A 16,990-nucleotide genomic window follows, 5' to 3' on the forward strand; every position below is an offset into this window, starting at 1 on the left:
TCTCTTTAAGTAGAGCAATTGTTGAATAATGTTGGTCTTGTGGTGTTCCGCATTGTAACTGTTGTCAGCTCGTGGCACAGGTGAACAGAAGAACTGTTGAGAGTCAGTGTGATGTACTGTAGTGACAATAGTGATGACCTGTTATTTTTGAGCAATTTACGTCAATGAAACTGTAGTGTCAGGCCTTTCTATTCAAGTACCTAACTGATACTTTGCAGGCCCTGGTTATAGTTATCTAAAAGAACAATATGTCTCAACAGGGTGCTTTTACTTGTTGGATGGTAAGTTGCAAGGTGTTATTTTTAATGGTTTCAAAAGACGAAGATCAAGAAATTACAAATGAAGGGGACAACGGATACGAGTAAACATACCAAGAGGAAAAGAAGACAAACACTTGATGATATGGCTCCAAAAGAGAAATCTGGCCAACTGTTCATCTGGCTTTTCCATGGACATTCTAAAATCTAACATGCTAGTGCTCATACATTTGTTAGACTCCTGATATCATCTGGTTTTACATTTGCCATTAATTATGATTTTTTACACATAGTTCTTGCATGCTTATGATTAAAAATGCATTATTTGCCAAGGAGTCACTGTTACTGTTAGGATCTGAGGGAAGATCTAAGAATATCCACTTTTTATTTAGGCTGCTTAATCCAGTTTATGGTTATGGTGTAAAATACATTTTCATTAAGATCATACAGAGCTACTATATAGTATGTCCTAAACTTGTGCAAACTGGCTGATCAGTTGGCATGAAAATGAAGGTATAAAGAAAACAACCATTATTGTAATACAAGATTTTGCTTAAAAAGGGAAGGTACAAATAACCACACTACCAAATTGAAGAGGATTACAATAATAAGAAAAAAAATTTACAAAAGGTAATAAATAAGATATGCCCACAACGAAACATAGATTAATGTGAGTAAACAATAAAGGATAAAGGATGACAAATAACAGTGTGAAAAATCATATGTTACAAAAGAAGCTGGTTATGTAGAGATAACATATTTAAAAAGTTCATATTGTTACATATATACAGTTATTTTAGCCAGTAAAGAACCAATGCTGTGAGGAAAAAAGACAACAATACAGACCAATTACCCAGAGTTCATAGGTGAGTAAACCCATATTCTTCATGTGCTATTTAATATTATCTGGAAAAAGGGTCCGTGTGTGGACCCATCCCTCTACAATATCAGAGTCTGAAGCCAGTTACAGTGAAGATATGTATCTTCTGACAGTGTACAGGACTGTATGTGTTTTTTCCACAAAGGCAAAAAAGGACAAAATAAAAATTAAAACCATAAGGCCCAGGTAATAAGAAAGCACAATATCAAAAAAGAGGGGATTACAAAAAGCCAAGTTGTTAACAAAAGTTGAAAAGCACACAAAAACCTTAACTCCCTAAAATGATTTTTGCTAGTTAATGCATAACAGTTTTGATACCCAAATATCTGCAGGGAGTTCATCGCGTGACAACCCAGTGATGTCATGGGTAACTACTTCTGGCCGTCACATGATCAGAAGATGCACAAAATGGCGGCGAATGGATTAGAAAACCAAATACAAAATGTAAATCATGTAAAAATAAAAAGCAAGATAAAGCCACAAAAGAGAAGATAAAAAAATTCTGCACATTCCAGAATCCTAACAGTTTGTATATCAACAATACAAAAACGCTTTGGAATAAAATACTTTTACAAGGTAAAGAACTATTATCAGAAAATAAATAAATACATAAAGTTTGAGGATCAAACAAATCTAATGATCACTGTTGCAGTCAAGTTACAATTCAGCATATGAAGAATTATGTACATGTACAAAGTAATTACTGCACATACTCAGATGTAGAAAGACACACTAAATTGTGACATCTTTGCAAAAATTGTCGTTAGTAGTTAAGATGGATCCAGTTTTTAACAACAATGAATTATACTTTTTGGTTCACATTTTTCATTGTTTTTACTAAGCAAAATAAACAATAATTATCAGTTCTGACATAACCTGTTTCAATAACAGAATTAATTAATGTTTGGATTCAGCGGGTTGGAAAATGGATGGATGGATGGATGGATGGATTAATTAATAAATCCAAAATCATCAAACTGACTATTTTTACTGAGTTTTGAAATCCAAGTACAATCATTCCTCATTTTGTTTGCTGTTACAGTGGCCATGGAAGAAATGAATTAGAGATTCCCTGCATGCATTAAGAACGGATAGCTCCATGCTGTAAGGCAGACCTCTCCCACAAATTTGTTGCCTCTGGCAAGCATTTCAGGAAACTGTTAAAGTTAAGTTCACACCTTATCAGTTAATCAACCTTTGGGCCCATTCTTTATGTTGAAAAAAATCCAAAGTAGCAAAAATGTGAGAATTTCCTACAATATATTGTCCAAATTCATGGCTGAATCAGACGTGCTTCTGTTGTGCTTAGCTTTAATTTGGTGGAAATTGTAGATCACAAGGAACCTTGTCTTGGCTTTGCAATGTTTTTTTAATGCAAAAATGGTGAAATCACTTCACCAGAAAAGCCTGGCATAAGCAGGACGAGAAGAGCAAATGATTTGCACCTTGAATCAACCTAGAACTTCTGCAGAGCTGGATTATTAATTCTCAAAATCCTAAAATCAATATTTTTTTCAGTAGGCAATAATAATAATAATAATCAATGTAATAATAATAATGATAATAACTACTCCAAGGTAACAAGGTATGTAAGTATATGCACCCTTAAATTGTTTAATAAAAAATCAATTAATGGGCCTCCTAAAAGGGCTTTAGCCTTCAAGCTGCAAGGCAAAAGTAAAATGTTCACACTGCACATAAACACACATGAACAAAAGTCTGCCTAGAAACACTCTAGAATTGTTGGGCCTTATCCGTCAGCAGAGAAATTAATAGCTGCCAGAGATGTAGTATACATGGGACACTTGCATTTCAGCCAACAATGACAAAAGGATCAATATTTAAAAATAAAAATATTTTCTCTTCTACCTTAATCAATTGTACAAATATACCCAGTGTGGAGAAGGTGGAATGAATACAGGGTAAGTCTCAAGAAGTGTTGGGGTGCAATGAAGGTCACCCCTTTTAATTCCAAACAAATGCAAAGCAAAAAAAAAAAATACAAAGTCTCAAAACAGAAACAAGAATAATCTATCCTTTACGGCTTCACTAAAGTTGATAGTTCTTGAGAGTGGGAGCTCTGTAATTTTGACAAGTTCAGGTCCAAATAAGATACTGACATCTGGAGGTGTTTGAGTTTTATAGCCCTTTAACCAGAAGAGATGGGGTCAGTCTCCCACTAGGCGCGTCTTCTCGCTGCGGCAGAGGAGAGAAAAACTGAGACTGTTAACAGTGGCGTCCTCTCTCACCCTTTTTGCGTATTGCATATCTGTGATGAGCCCGGACAGTGTTTGACTTGTGTGACATCCAACAATGCAACTACTTCAGCTACTATAAATATAGTAACTATATATACTATATATACATAAATATATAGTGGTCAAGTGATATACATACATATTATATATATATATATATATATATATAGCGGTCAAATGAAAGAACTGCATATCAACACTGGAAAATGTGCCAAACCAGTTGTCTCAGTTTATTTACAACAAAAAATATTTCATTTAAGTCAACCAAAAATTAGGACCACTATACGCACCAAACAGAAATGCTTCAAAAATAGATTGCCATCAGGCTAGGTGATTGCAAGGTAGTGTTGGGTTCAGTGCAAGACTGAACACCTCCAGCCGTCAGCTATAGGATTTATAGTGTGGGGACCAGAAGGGGTAGAGTTAGTTGCCCTTACTGGGTGTCTTCTCTGTGCTGCAATGGGAACAAGAGAGGAGAATGTTAGTGTCAATGCCCCCTCTTGATGTGGAGCGGTATTACATACCTCTGTTGAGCCTGGAAAGTGGTCCACAGACAGTAATGCATGAAGATTTATTTATATATATATATGTGAGGGGGGACCCAAAAATAACCATCTTTGAAGAAAAATGTTTTTTAATAATTTTCACTTACTGAAACTTCAGTCTCCTTTAAAGTACACTCTATGTGAATGAATGCACTTGTCCCAATGGTTTTCCCACTGGTGGAAACATTTTTGGAATTGCTGAAGCAATTTTTCCTTTGACTTCCTCCACGGTACAAAAACGCTTTCCTTTGAGTTCTTTATTCATATGCGAGAACAAGAAAAAGTCACATGGAGCAAGACCAAGTGACATTTCCCCTTGTTTGAAACGCAAAACCACTTGTAGATCTGCGTTTTACTTAAAGCTTCCTCTTTAAAAGCAGTTTCAAGCATCACTACAATTTCAGCAGCTGTTTTCCCTAAGAGATAACAAAATTTAATGCAGACTCGCTGTTTTTTATGAGCACCCATCACAAAAATAGCAGAACATGTTTAATAAGCACCAAGAAAAACTGACATGGAATGCCATACGAACAATACAGAGCAACACCATTTGGCAGACTGCCACAGAACACTCTAAGTATGCTACACCTAGCAGTGAAATTCGCAACTAAGTCTAGATTGTGCCCCAGGTACAGATTCTGATTATTTTTGGGCACCTCATATATACTGTATACTGTAACGCTTGTGGTTGGTCTGCCATTTGGCAAACATCTGCCACGGTGCCCTCTTCAGTTGCGAGAAGCAGATCATGGAATCCGCCACGGTGCCCTCTTGCCGAATTGCAGAACAACTAGAAGCGCTACCTGGAAGGTAACCACCCACAAAATTCAGGTCGGGACTCAGACTACAAATGCAATGAATGTAATTACTCTGGACCCACAGGCTGTCAAATAAATGAACCACACGGCGTGGCGCAGCATAAAGGGGCTTCGTCGCTGATGTCCGAGGTTCGATCCCCGATAGGGGAGCAGTAGAGTGTGTACATCTGATGAGCCCAAATGAGGGTGAAACATGTGTCGCGTACTCTTATAATTTGACAGTAAAATGATGCAACATATATATATATATATATATATATATATATATATATATACACTGTTCACAAAAATTAAAGGAACACTTTTTATTGGGCCTGGCATGAAATCCATTAAACCTGTCTGATAATTTTCTGGTTGGTTAAGCAGCTGAGGTCATTGTTAATCACTTTCAGCTGTATTGGTGTTCATGGACTTAACGACAGGTGCACTAAAGTGGCAACAATTAGAAAACCCTCAAAACAGGACTGGTTTTACATGTGGAGGTCATTTCAAGTTTCTCCCTCTTGATCTTTTTTGGCTGGTTTTCCACTCGTGCTAGTTTTGGCTTGAGTAATTATCTCTACTGGCAGTATGAGGCGATTCCTTAACCCTACACAAGTTGCATAGGTTGTCCAACTTCTCCAGGATGGCACATCCACACGTGCTGCAGCAAGAAGGTTTAATGTGTCTCCCAGCACAATCTCCAGAACATGGAGGAGATTTCAGGAGACTGGCTGTTATTCTCAGAGAGCTGGACAGGGCTGTAGAAGGTCCTCAACCCATCAGCAGGCCCGATACCTGCTGCTTTGTGCAAGGTGGAACAGGCTGAGCACTGCTCGTGCCCTACAGAATGACCTCCAGAGGGCCACTGGTGTGAATATCTCTACCCAAACAATCAGGAACAGACTTCATGAAGATGGCCTGAGGGCCCAACGTCCTGTAGTGGGCCCTGTGCTCACTGCCCAGCACCGTGGAGCTCGACTGGCATTTGCTCAAGAACACCAGAATTGGCAAGTCTGCCACTGGCGCCCTGTACTTTTTACAGACGAGCAGGTTCACCCTGAGCAGCTGTGATAGACGTGAAAGAGTCTGGAGAAGACAAGGAGAACGATATGCTGCCTGCAACGTCGTTCAACATGACAGGTTTGGTGGTGGGTCAGTGATGGTCTGGGGAGGCATATCCATGGGAGGACACACAGACATCTACTGCGTAGGAAATGGTGCTCTGACTGCCATAAGGTATCGAGATGAAATCCTTGAACCCATTGTCAGACCCTACGCTGGTGCAGTAGGTCCTGGTTTCCTCCTAATGCACGACAATGCCCGGCCTCATGTGGCAAGAGTATGCAGGCAGTACCTGGAGGATGAAGGAATTGAAACAATTGAATGGCCTTCACGATCCCCTGACTTAAACCCAATAGAACATCTGTGGGACATTATGTTTTGGTCCATTAGGCGCCGCCAGGTTGCTCCTCAGACTGTACAACAGCTCATGGATGCCCTCATACAGATCTGGGAGGAAATGCCACAAGACACCATCCGTCGTCTCATTAGGAGCATGCCCCGATGTTGTCAAGCATGCATACAAGCTCGTGGGGGCTACACAAGATACTGAAAAGCATTCTGAATAGCAGAAATTACGTTTTTGAAAAAATGGACTAGCCTGCCACATCTTCATTTCACTCTGATTTTAGGGTGTCTACACAATTGAGCCCTCTGTAGGCAGAAAACTTTTATTTCCATTAAAAGACTTGGCATCCTTTTGTTCCTAAGACATTGCCCTGTCGTTATTTGTATAGATATCCAACTTCATATTGAGATCTGATGTATCTAATGTGTTTCTTTAAAGTGTTCCTTTAATTTTTGTGAGCAGTGTATATATAACTGCATATTTATATGAAAAGAAACATCCATGCATTCTCTTACCTTTCTAATCTTGCTTAGTCCAATACAAGAGTCTCAGTGATCAGATACATCTAATAGAACATTATATGCAAGGCAGAAGTTACCCATGGCATGGAATCCAGTCTATTACAAAACACCCTCACAAACTCATACTGGCCAATTAAGTCTTCAAACAGCTTAAGATGTACTATCTGGTAGAAAATCACAGAAGATGGAGAAAATACTCACACAGGAAGAACATACAAACTTCACACAGGCAGTGACTTAAGAATGATTTGAACTTGAGTCTTTTTGATGCTTGGATGTGAAAACCTGAAGAATCTAAGAATTTGTTTCACATATTGTTTTAGTGCTGAACAACCAAATGCCAATTTAGTAGTCATCTTTATTTTCTCAAATCTTTTGTAGCCATGCTAGCTTTCCACCCTTTTCATCTTCCACCTTCCCTTTCCTTTTCCATCCTTTTCTCACCAGGTTTTATTCTTACTCTACTCTGACTCAAAACTTAATGACGTTTCTACAGTTGGAAGCTTGTCTTCCTAACTTTCATATTTTTTCCTGTATGGAATTAACCTAAACAGACTTTTCAGTTTAAATTTCCTAATTTTGCTTGCTTTTTCCCTTTAAGGCCATATTCTTGAGCTGGCTAAAACTCAGAATGACTGTGATATGCACACTATTGATACAGCTGAATACATAACTGGATGAAAACTATAATAAGAACTGAATCATGGCTAGGGAAGCAGAAATACTGATTGTTTGACAGTATAATATTGAAAGGTGTAAACAGATTAACAAATACAAAGATAAACATACAGCATACGCATAGCTTACTATTAAAATGAACAGATGTTTTATGTTTCTGGCAGTGTCTTTTTTGAGCTGGATGTTAAATGGCTGAGTGTTCTTCTTTCACAATTGTAAAATAAGGCAGGGAGAAATTCCAGCAATCCTGGCAACATTTGTTACATGCCCTCTGTTTTACTCTTTCTTTCATTTTGAAGAGACGCTAGCCTGTTTTTTCACTCTTCTTTTTTCATTCCCCTCATTGGCAAAAAGGAAAGTAATAAACAGGCATATAGACTCCAAAAAAAGGATTAGCTGAGTGTTCTTGCCTCTGAAATCCTCTCGAGTTGCCAGTAGCAAAATCACATCTAACACGCTGTACGAGTGAGGACAAGTTTAGAAAGGAAACTTAAACGGGACTCCAGAAAAACAACATCAGTATGTAGTGAGTGAAAAAGGGAGTGAGACACACATGCAAAAAAAAACAGACAATGGGCGGGGATTTTTATCAGTTCCTCAAGGAAGTGTAATTCACATTATCTCATACAGAAAAAGAGCAATTTTCACAAGCAACTACCAACGAGGAACGTGCATGCAGTTCTTCTAGCTGAATTAACTTTTCTGGAGGCAAAGTGACAAGGACAACAACACAGGTAAGAAGAGAGCAGTTGCTTATACCTGCAAAGGAGGGCAGTTTGCTACTGATAGATAACTTGTTTTATCGCGTGTACTGTTTTATTCTTATCTCCTTCATCAGTAATTATACCCTGGCCTCCTGATGCTGGCAGTCCTGCAGGTCTGTAAAGCCTTTGAAGCACTGAGTTACTTTCTACTTCAATGGCAAATGAAATGAATGGCACATTTTGCTAAGAAAGAAAGAAAGAAAGAAAGAAAGAAAGAAATGTGCTTTTGTGTAACTACAGTTAGCATTCAAAAGCAGCAGGAAATAAAACAATTGTGCAAAAAGTGAAAAATTACCAATTAAAGTACCCACTGAAATCTGTGATTAGCACCTACTACAGACATCAGGTTAAGGATTATTAAATGTGGCCTAATGATTAAAGTATTGGCCTTTAACCATAAGCTTTTTAATTCAAATATAACCTCCTACTTACTATATGTGAATGAGTCTATCAAGTATCCACCTGTGCACCAATACTAAAATAAAACCTCTAAAATGATTTGTATCATTTAGATAAAAAAATACAATGCTTGCTAGTAAAAAAATAGTATGAATGTTGAAAATAAATATATTACCAGTATGTCGTCATTAATATTGACTTGCTTGAAAAGGATGCTCAGCTGGACACATAACGACAGTTTGCCTAAGGAATAGCTGAAGACGAAACACAACAAGCTATCATCCATCTCAGTACACCACATAACTTCTGCATTTAAGCTTCGTGCTGTTTCCTGTAAGGCTGCCCTTAAAAAAAAAAAAAAACAGAACGTCTTGCAAAAAGAGTTTCATGGCAAGCTAACAGTTGGCCGGCCACCTTAAAGGAACTTGAAACCACGTGTGTTAGTATTACAGTAAAGTACACACCACCATAAACTTGTTTTCTATTGCATACATATACAGGTACATATACATATACATATGAAATGCACTTTTCAAAGAAAATCAGAAGATGCTATGCTCATTCACAGCCTAGGATTTCATATTTGACCAGGTCTTAATGACCAACTAACTTTTTAATCTCTTCTATCATCTTTTTTAATGGCAACCTTTTCTCCTCTCACATTTTCTCCTTTCATCTACCCTGACTTTGTTTCCTCCTTCCACTCCTATATATGTTACTTGCTCTTTCCATTTCAGTTGCACACCTGATGATGGCTAGACAGCCGAAACATTGTAGCTTTTACCTTTTTTCCTTTTCAGAATGGAAAATATCCTCTAATTCCTATTCCTTATAAATCTACATTTATATCTGCATTTACATCTACATTTGCATTTACATATACTGTACATATATACAGTACAATACATATACAGATGAAGACACAGATATAGCTACATATACATATTGACAAGGGGAATCATTTTGGTATATTGGTTAGTTCTGTCGCCTCAGGAAATCTAGCGACCTGAATATGAATCCTGCTCTAGATTACTTTCTGGGTACAGCTTGTACATTCTCTTAGTGTGTTCTCTTGGCTAAATAAGCTCAATGTGGCAGTGTGTGTCAGTGGTCCAATGATGGTCTAGTTCTTCATCCAGGGTTGGCTCCTACTGAGTGGGATAGGCCCTGATTTGGCTTAGACAGGTTTGAGAATGTTACAATATAATGTTAAGTTATAATAATCAGATAATTAAATTGTACCATCTTAAGTAGTTCAGTCTGTGATGTTACAAGCTTTCATTAGAACATTTCAGGTGAAACCTGTTGAATATAACCGTCCATTGTGATCATCGTTGCTGCTGTTGATTAGTCAACCTAAATATAACTTTAAAAAATGTATTACTTTTGTTTTATAATATTTTGAATAGTCTTTAACAAACATTGTTTCTCTTTAAGATATGGTTGAGGGCTGTACTAGAATTAGGCTGTTACTTGTAGTTGTAAAGTAATAATAAAGTTTAAGAGGATTCTCAGATACTCCTCAAGCTTCAAAATACCAAAGAAAGAAGGGCTCAGAATTCCCTACAGTGGACTGGAGCTCCATCTTGGTTGCTTTCTACCTTTTTAACTCAGTGTAGCTGATGAAGGCATCAATACCTAAAAACTCTGAGCTGATCAAAGCAAATTTGAAGATGGATACATGGAAGGATCTGTATGATTTATAACAGTGGAACTGGATGGTCCCTACATCCTTATAAAGAGGTACAGTACAGGCCAAAAGTTTGGACACACCTCCTCATTTAATGTGTTTCCTTTATTTTCATGACCATTTACAGCACTCCATTACTCTACTTCTTGGTCAAATAGCCCTTACACAGCCTGGAGTTGTGTTTGGGGTCATTGTCTTGTTGAAGAATAAATGATCGTCCAACTAACCTGACTTCTGCACACAACTGCTGGTCCCAACCCCATTGATAAAACAAGAAATTCCACTAAATAACCCTGATAAGGCACACCTGTGAAGTGAAAACCATTTCGGGTGATTACCTGTTGAAGCTCATCGAGAGAATGTCAAGAGTGTGCAAAGCAGTAATCGGAGCAAAGGGTGGCTATTTTGAAGAAACTAGAATATAAAACATGTTTTCAGTTATTTCACCTTTTTTTGTTAAGTACATAACTCCACATGTGTTCATTCATAGTTTTGATGCCTTCAGTGAGAATCTACCAAAGTAAATGGTCATGAAAATAAAGAAAACACATTGAATGACGAGGTGTGTCCAAACTTTTGGCCTGTACTGTATAAGTGTATTATATTTATTCTTTCTTTCCCTTGTCTATGTTTCTGAAACTCTCACTGCCATTAAGAAGTTCACAGATACCCGCAGCATATTTCACCTGAATTTGGGTGCTAGGCAGGACGAAACTTAATAGGAAACCAATTAAAATATCTGTGTGTAAATAGGAGGTCCTATGCATTTGAGTTTGGGTGTGCTTTGAAGGTGCCATGGAGTGGACTGCTGCTCCATGCACGTTGATTGGTTACTACATTGTGTGCAGTGCTATAAGGAATTGAATTTTATTAAATTGGTAAGATAGCAAATGGATGATTTAAGCTTTTCTTCTGTTTTATTATTTCAAACTTAAAGAAAAATTTCATTTGTAAAAAATAAGCTTGTTTTACGAGGACAATATGAACATACCAGTGCAACACAAATACAGTAGTTATATTAGATTTTCTGCTCTGTGCTTTTTGTGACTTTTTATTATGACTTAAAAACGAATACTCAAATGTTTCTATTTGCAAGTAGCTGTCCTCATAAAAGTATTTGAATTTTATGTTGCAATTTACTGCATTCATTAATGTTTTCCAAAAGATCTAGAGTGGTATTGCCAGGCTCCTCGTAGCTTCATCCCCTCTCAGACACGCAGCCTGTCTGCAGTGTACATCTTTAGATAAGCGTTCAGGCCACAAAGAGGCAGATAGAATTTAAAAGCAAGTATTGAAATCAGTCTGTTACAAAGCCACTTTCAAGAGCATATTGAAGCTTTATCTTTTTATATAAATTTGTGTGGTTGATATCTGACAGATTTTAAAGAAGTCAGCAGTTGCACTTAAAGTTCATACTATGGTTAAGATATGATACTGACCAATTAAACTTCAGACATAAAAAGCCAACTAATCATTGCTATCCATGTAATTATTTAAGCAATGTAAGGATTTATGCAGCAACATCTACTGGCATACAGGGACACTGCAAATAGTTAAATAACAATAAAGTTAACAATCCAATTAATTGCAAAAGAGCCTGCATTGTAGGAGCTGGTTAATTGCTTTAATTAATTGCTAAAGAAAAGCAAATACTTCAGTTATATTGAAATAATTTTGTTTTAAAAGACAGTGGAATAATAAGAAATTATTAACATAAGTTAACAAATAAGTTAAGAAAAGCTGATCATATAAAATCCAGCAAAAAATGTAAAAGGAGAAGAGATTTTTGCACTTTAAAAATGGCACTACCGCCGCTGTTATCATGATGTATATGTAGACATGGTCATATTTTTAAACACTTCCCTGTAGTGCACAACTCCTGTAAGAGTCTTGTTCTGTGCTTGTTTATCAGTAAAATCAGAATTTTTGATACATGTGCCATAACTGAGCCTGTCTTCTTAATTAGCTTGTTGATTCGGAGAGTTTCATATGAAGTGATGTTACCAGGCCAGCACACCATAGTGTAGAAAATGGCAAAGTTCTTCTCCAGCTTACTCCTATAGTTTGTCAAACTCCACCTGTCAATACACTTCAATGTAAAGTTAATGTAATGTAGAGTCATCTGAGAATTTCTGAAAGTTACATGTCCTTGTATTATATTTTATACTTTGAGATATACAAAGTAAGCAGAAAAGGTAACAGGACCTTTCCTTGTGGTGCAACCATTGTCTCTCACATCCACATTAGAGCCTCACAAACTATGATCTGCTGCTAAGATTGCCCACTATCCAGTATGTCATAGGCTCGTCCACCTGAATATCCTTGAGCTTATCCCTTCACAGGATAGCTGGATTTCTATTCAGAAGCTTTAAGAAGTCTAATTATTCATTCATCTCTACATTTTCTCATTTCAATATGGGCTTATGTGAGCTAGAGCCTACAGGGCACAAGGAAAAATCTAAACTTAATTAGAAGATACCAGTCCGTCACAGGGTATTGTAATACTCACCGACTGAAACCAGTCTTGTTTAGTGAGCATGGTTTACATAATATAGAGAGGGCCTAGAGAGAACATCCACAGAAAATAACGTGCACCTCACATACATTCAGTCTGAAGCAAGTGTCATAATAGGCTTCATGCCACACTTCTGGAACTGTTTCAATTCAATGCCAGTCTCACCTACACACAAAACAAGTAAGAAACAAAGCTTCCTTCTTTGATTAGGAGAGATAGAGCCTTTATTTAACCTGTGAATAAGTCCATGCATTAAACATCAATTTGAATTTAAAGGTGGTCAACCCATGCCAGCCCACAAGAACTTATATATGTATACCCCTCTGCTGAAATGGCAATATTACAATTTCATGTCCCACATATATGAAGGATAAGTTTTGTTACATTTGTTAAAGTTGTGCCCTGAGCAGGCCAGTAGTTGCCTTGTAAATTTACATTAAAAGCTGATAGCATCAGATCTTTCTTTTAAGAGAGACTTACAGTTTATTATTTACTCCTATATGCTTTTATCTGAGGCATCTATAGGCTTGCTCCAAATGATATTTCATTGTATTGTACAATGACAATAAATGTATCTTGCATCTTGCAGTATTATCAGGTGAAATCTTCACAAAGTGTTATACTATGCACAGACTTATGGTATACCTAGCCAAAGTTTGCTAAAGGTTTACATAATCTTTCACATTTGTCTGCATTACTATGCAAATCTACACCTAATTCATCTCCACCATTTGCTACTAATTCATTCTTAATGTTTGTTTTCACTGATCAGCATTTTGCTAAAATAAAAGTAAATGCTGAATTCTAATAAAGCTTTAGGAGTAGTATGGGAGCTGTTCATGGAACACAAAGGTACCCCAAGAAGATGAGACAACAACTTTGCAATATGTTTATACATCTCTGCCTAAGAAAACTCTTTAAATTGCTGCAATTCATATTCTGTATAATTAAAGGAACATCACTGTTCTTTTGTATTTCACTGTCCTAGTTATATAAATTAGGTCTCTCTCTCCAAGTTATGTCACATCATATAATTGAAGTTCCTCCAGCTTTTCATGGGACCTTATAGGGCAAGTTTTATTCAGATGTATTTTCGGGGACCTTTTCTTATAGAACCTTCTTGAGTGGATCCTTCTTTACGTTTCTGGTCCATTCCTGAAAGAAAACAGAATGTGTTTTGAGGTGAATAAATGTCTTCATTATTTACTTTATGGATCTCCCAGTGCACCAGCCTCTGACCACATAACATAAAAGTCAACATTAAAGTACTTCTGGTGATTCAGGGTTTGTAGGGGACCTGGATGGCGTGTCAGTCTAGTGTAGGGCCCACTAAGGCACACAAGTCCACAGAACCAAGTCAGAAATTTTACAGCAGGGGTCCTCAATCACAGTCCTGGAGGGCCGCAGTGGCTGCAGGTTTTTGTTCTAACCCGGTTGCTTAATTAGAAAGCAATTCTTGCCAATAATTTAACTTCATGGCTTGTTAGTGCTTTAACTCTGCTATGTCAGGTAATTTTCATATCCTAGATTTTCTTCCCCTTTGTAAGGATATCATCCAAATGATTTGATGGCTAAAATGGATGAGTAATTCTCAGTCCTTCACTTTTTTTCTCTTCACTTTCCTTCCAAGTATTTAATTAAACCCAATAGTGCATGATAAATACACACAGGTGTAAGTGGTAACAAGCTAAATGGAGAAATGCTGGTCTTTTTTGTCATTTGCATGCTATTGCTAATTGGGAGCAATTAAAAACCAAGACTACTGCTGTTTAAGACTAAAATAAGCAATAAGAGTTCAAAATCTTAACGAGCGAGACAACTAAAGTGAAGCACAAGTGTTACTTGAGCAATAAATGTTTCTTATTAAGCAAGTGAGTTGGAGCAAAAACTTGCAGCCACTGTGGCCTTCCAGGAACGTGATTGAGGACCCCTGCTTTACAGGCTTGACTTTGGGAAGAAAGTGGGAGTATTCAAAGAAAAATTCCAATGCTGATATGTGGAGAATGTGCAAAATCCACACGGACAAAAACTAGACACAGGATTCAGCACCATTGATGCTGGAGGCTTTAGGGAGCAGTGCTACCCACTGTATCCTCCTATTTCAAGCAACCTAGATTTAATTTATATAGAGTCAATTAAAGCACACTCAATCACAATTCATTTTGAACAGCAAATTAGATTATAATACAGCATCCAATCAGTACACTAAAATGAAGACAGCAAAGATAAACATAAACGGAAGAAGTAGCCTCGAGTGTATGCATGAATATGGTTTGCAGTGTGCTGGTTTCTGTCTTGCATCTGATATTCCTAAGATGGCCGTTAGTTTCCTGTGCTATGGAAAAATTAGGTTAAAAAAATCAAATCATGGATGGATGGATGGATAAGCCTTTACCTATATTTATTGACATTCATCTTCGTCACTGTATCATTGCTTTTTTAAATGGGTGTTTGTACACAGCTGATGTCTTTTCAGCAGTCAGCCAGTAATTGATCATCTCACAGGCATCCTATATATTCTTCTCTGTATTGCCCTTATACACAAGGCATCAATTGTCATGACAATGTTAACAAGTGATAAATCCAGGGTTGAAAACTGCTCTCGTACTATAATAGGCCACTGTAATATCTATTCTTAAAACCTTTGAAAACATAATTATGCAATATGGTAAAGAAATGTGCTCAACTACTTCTTTTTCTGAATATCCTTATCAGCTATGCACCAGGCTCTCAACTACGATTAAGTTGCAAAACATGTTTTTTGCCTGTCCATGTCAAATCATGGTTTAAAATGTGATCCACTTATCATTTTTAATTAGATATAATATATCAACAATATACTCATCTTCTCTGATCATAGTTCACAAAGCATTTGGAGCCATGATCCTCTAGCAAATGCTTATAATTACTCCATCATTCAGGAATACTAACTCTCTGGTAATTTAATATATTCCTATTATTGATTAGTTGTTGATGGGACTAAAACTCAATGGAACTTCTTTATTTTGCATTTAAAAAAAGACAAAATAAGTTTTTCAGGAAGGCCTATTAAGAACATGCCACATAATTGATGCACCCTTAGCCGAGGGCTGGCACCAAGAGAAAACCTGCAATTTTGAAAGATGAGTGATGTTTCAGTTGAAGCTTTACTTTCACTTTCAGTCCCAATAAACAGCAAGGTAAACTCCAAATACTCCCTATTAAATTTTGGTATAACAAAATTAATCAGATTATTTATTTAAATAATCAGTATTTCATTATCCTATTAATTACCTCTGCTAATATAAAATGGAATATGTTTAAATATTTGACTTCCTCCAACATTCACCTTCTTGAACAGATTCATAGTTGCTCATGGCCACACATTTATTAATGTTAATGCCAGATAAACACACTTTGTATGGAATTCACACATCTATATTTGTACTTTGGATACTCAAATTCCATATGAAATTAACAATACAAGCTCAAAAAGAAATTAAAATTACCAGTAATGATCTTTACCTAATAATTGATCATGAATGTAGACAAATTGCTGCAAGAGATTGTTACAAAACTATGAAATCCTTTGTTTTTATTCCTAATTGAGGCATTTTAATAAAGTGCAGCATCAGTGATGGTGTGAACTTGATGGATGTGCACTTCTTAGTGGGTGGGACTAAACTTAGTGGGTGGGGCAATTCGTTATTTGCCTCAGAGTGGTATCAGTAACACAATGCCATATGCACAATGCAGAATAAGGTTATGTACGGTATTATAACTGGGCTGGGAACTGAACAAAGGTCCCTGAAAATGAAAACCTGTAATGAGAAGCCCTGTACCACCATCTCTTCAGCTGAGGTGGAGGGTGTTGGAGCCTACATTTAGAAAAGCAGATACAAGGAAGAAACTCTAGATACAATGGTAAAAGAGAAAAAAAAATAAGCAAGCAAAATAACATTTGTCTCTGACTCCATTCATTACATATTCTGCAAGGCCTACCATCCCACACATGTCAAAGACCCACTTCTGTTCCACGTAACACAAAGCTTTTCTGCTTTCTTCTTTTTTACTTTTTCAGAAGTGTCAATTCTTGAGGTTAAAGATCTTTTACAACAATACACCCTATTTGGCAATTCTGGTCTTTTTTATCTTAAAGAACTGATAAAACCTTCATAGTATCAGTCCATAAGTGTTTAGTGTTTATTAGTAAAAACCAATATAATTTCTTTTCAGCCTTAGAACTTCCATAGATAAATGAATGTTTATTCAAGAACGAAAGCATAAAACACATAT

At 36.8% G+C, this 16,990-nt stretch overlaps 1 protein-coding gene across 1 annotated transcript in view; it reads left to right on the forward strand.

Moving 5' to 3' along the window:
* Nucleotides 1–7,975: 7,975 nt before the first annotated feature.
* tnfaip8l2b (tumor necrosis factor, alpha-induced protein 8-like 2b) overlaps nucleotides 7,976–16,990 on the forward strand; it is an 80,089-nt gene continuing 71,074 nt past the window's right edge. Inside the window, exon 1 of the mRNA XM_039750687.1 lies at nucleotides 7,976–8,081. The gene's annotated coding sequence lies outside the window, so the exon portion shown is untranslated. The remainder of the gene's footprint in view (nucleotides 8,082–16,990) is intronic.

The sequence above is a fragment of the Polypterus senegalus genome, chromosome 1, assembly GCF_016835505.1.
Source record: "Polypterus senegalus isolate Bchr_013 chromosome 1, ASM1683550v1, whole genome shotgun sequence".
NCBI lineage: Eukaryota > Metazoa > Chordata > Cladistia > Polypteriformes > Polypteridae > Polypterus > Polypterus senegalus.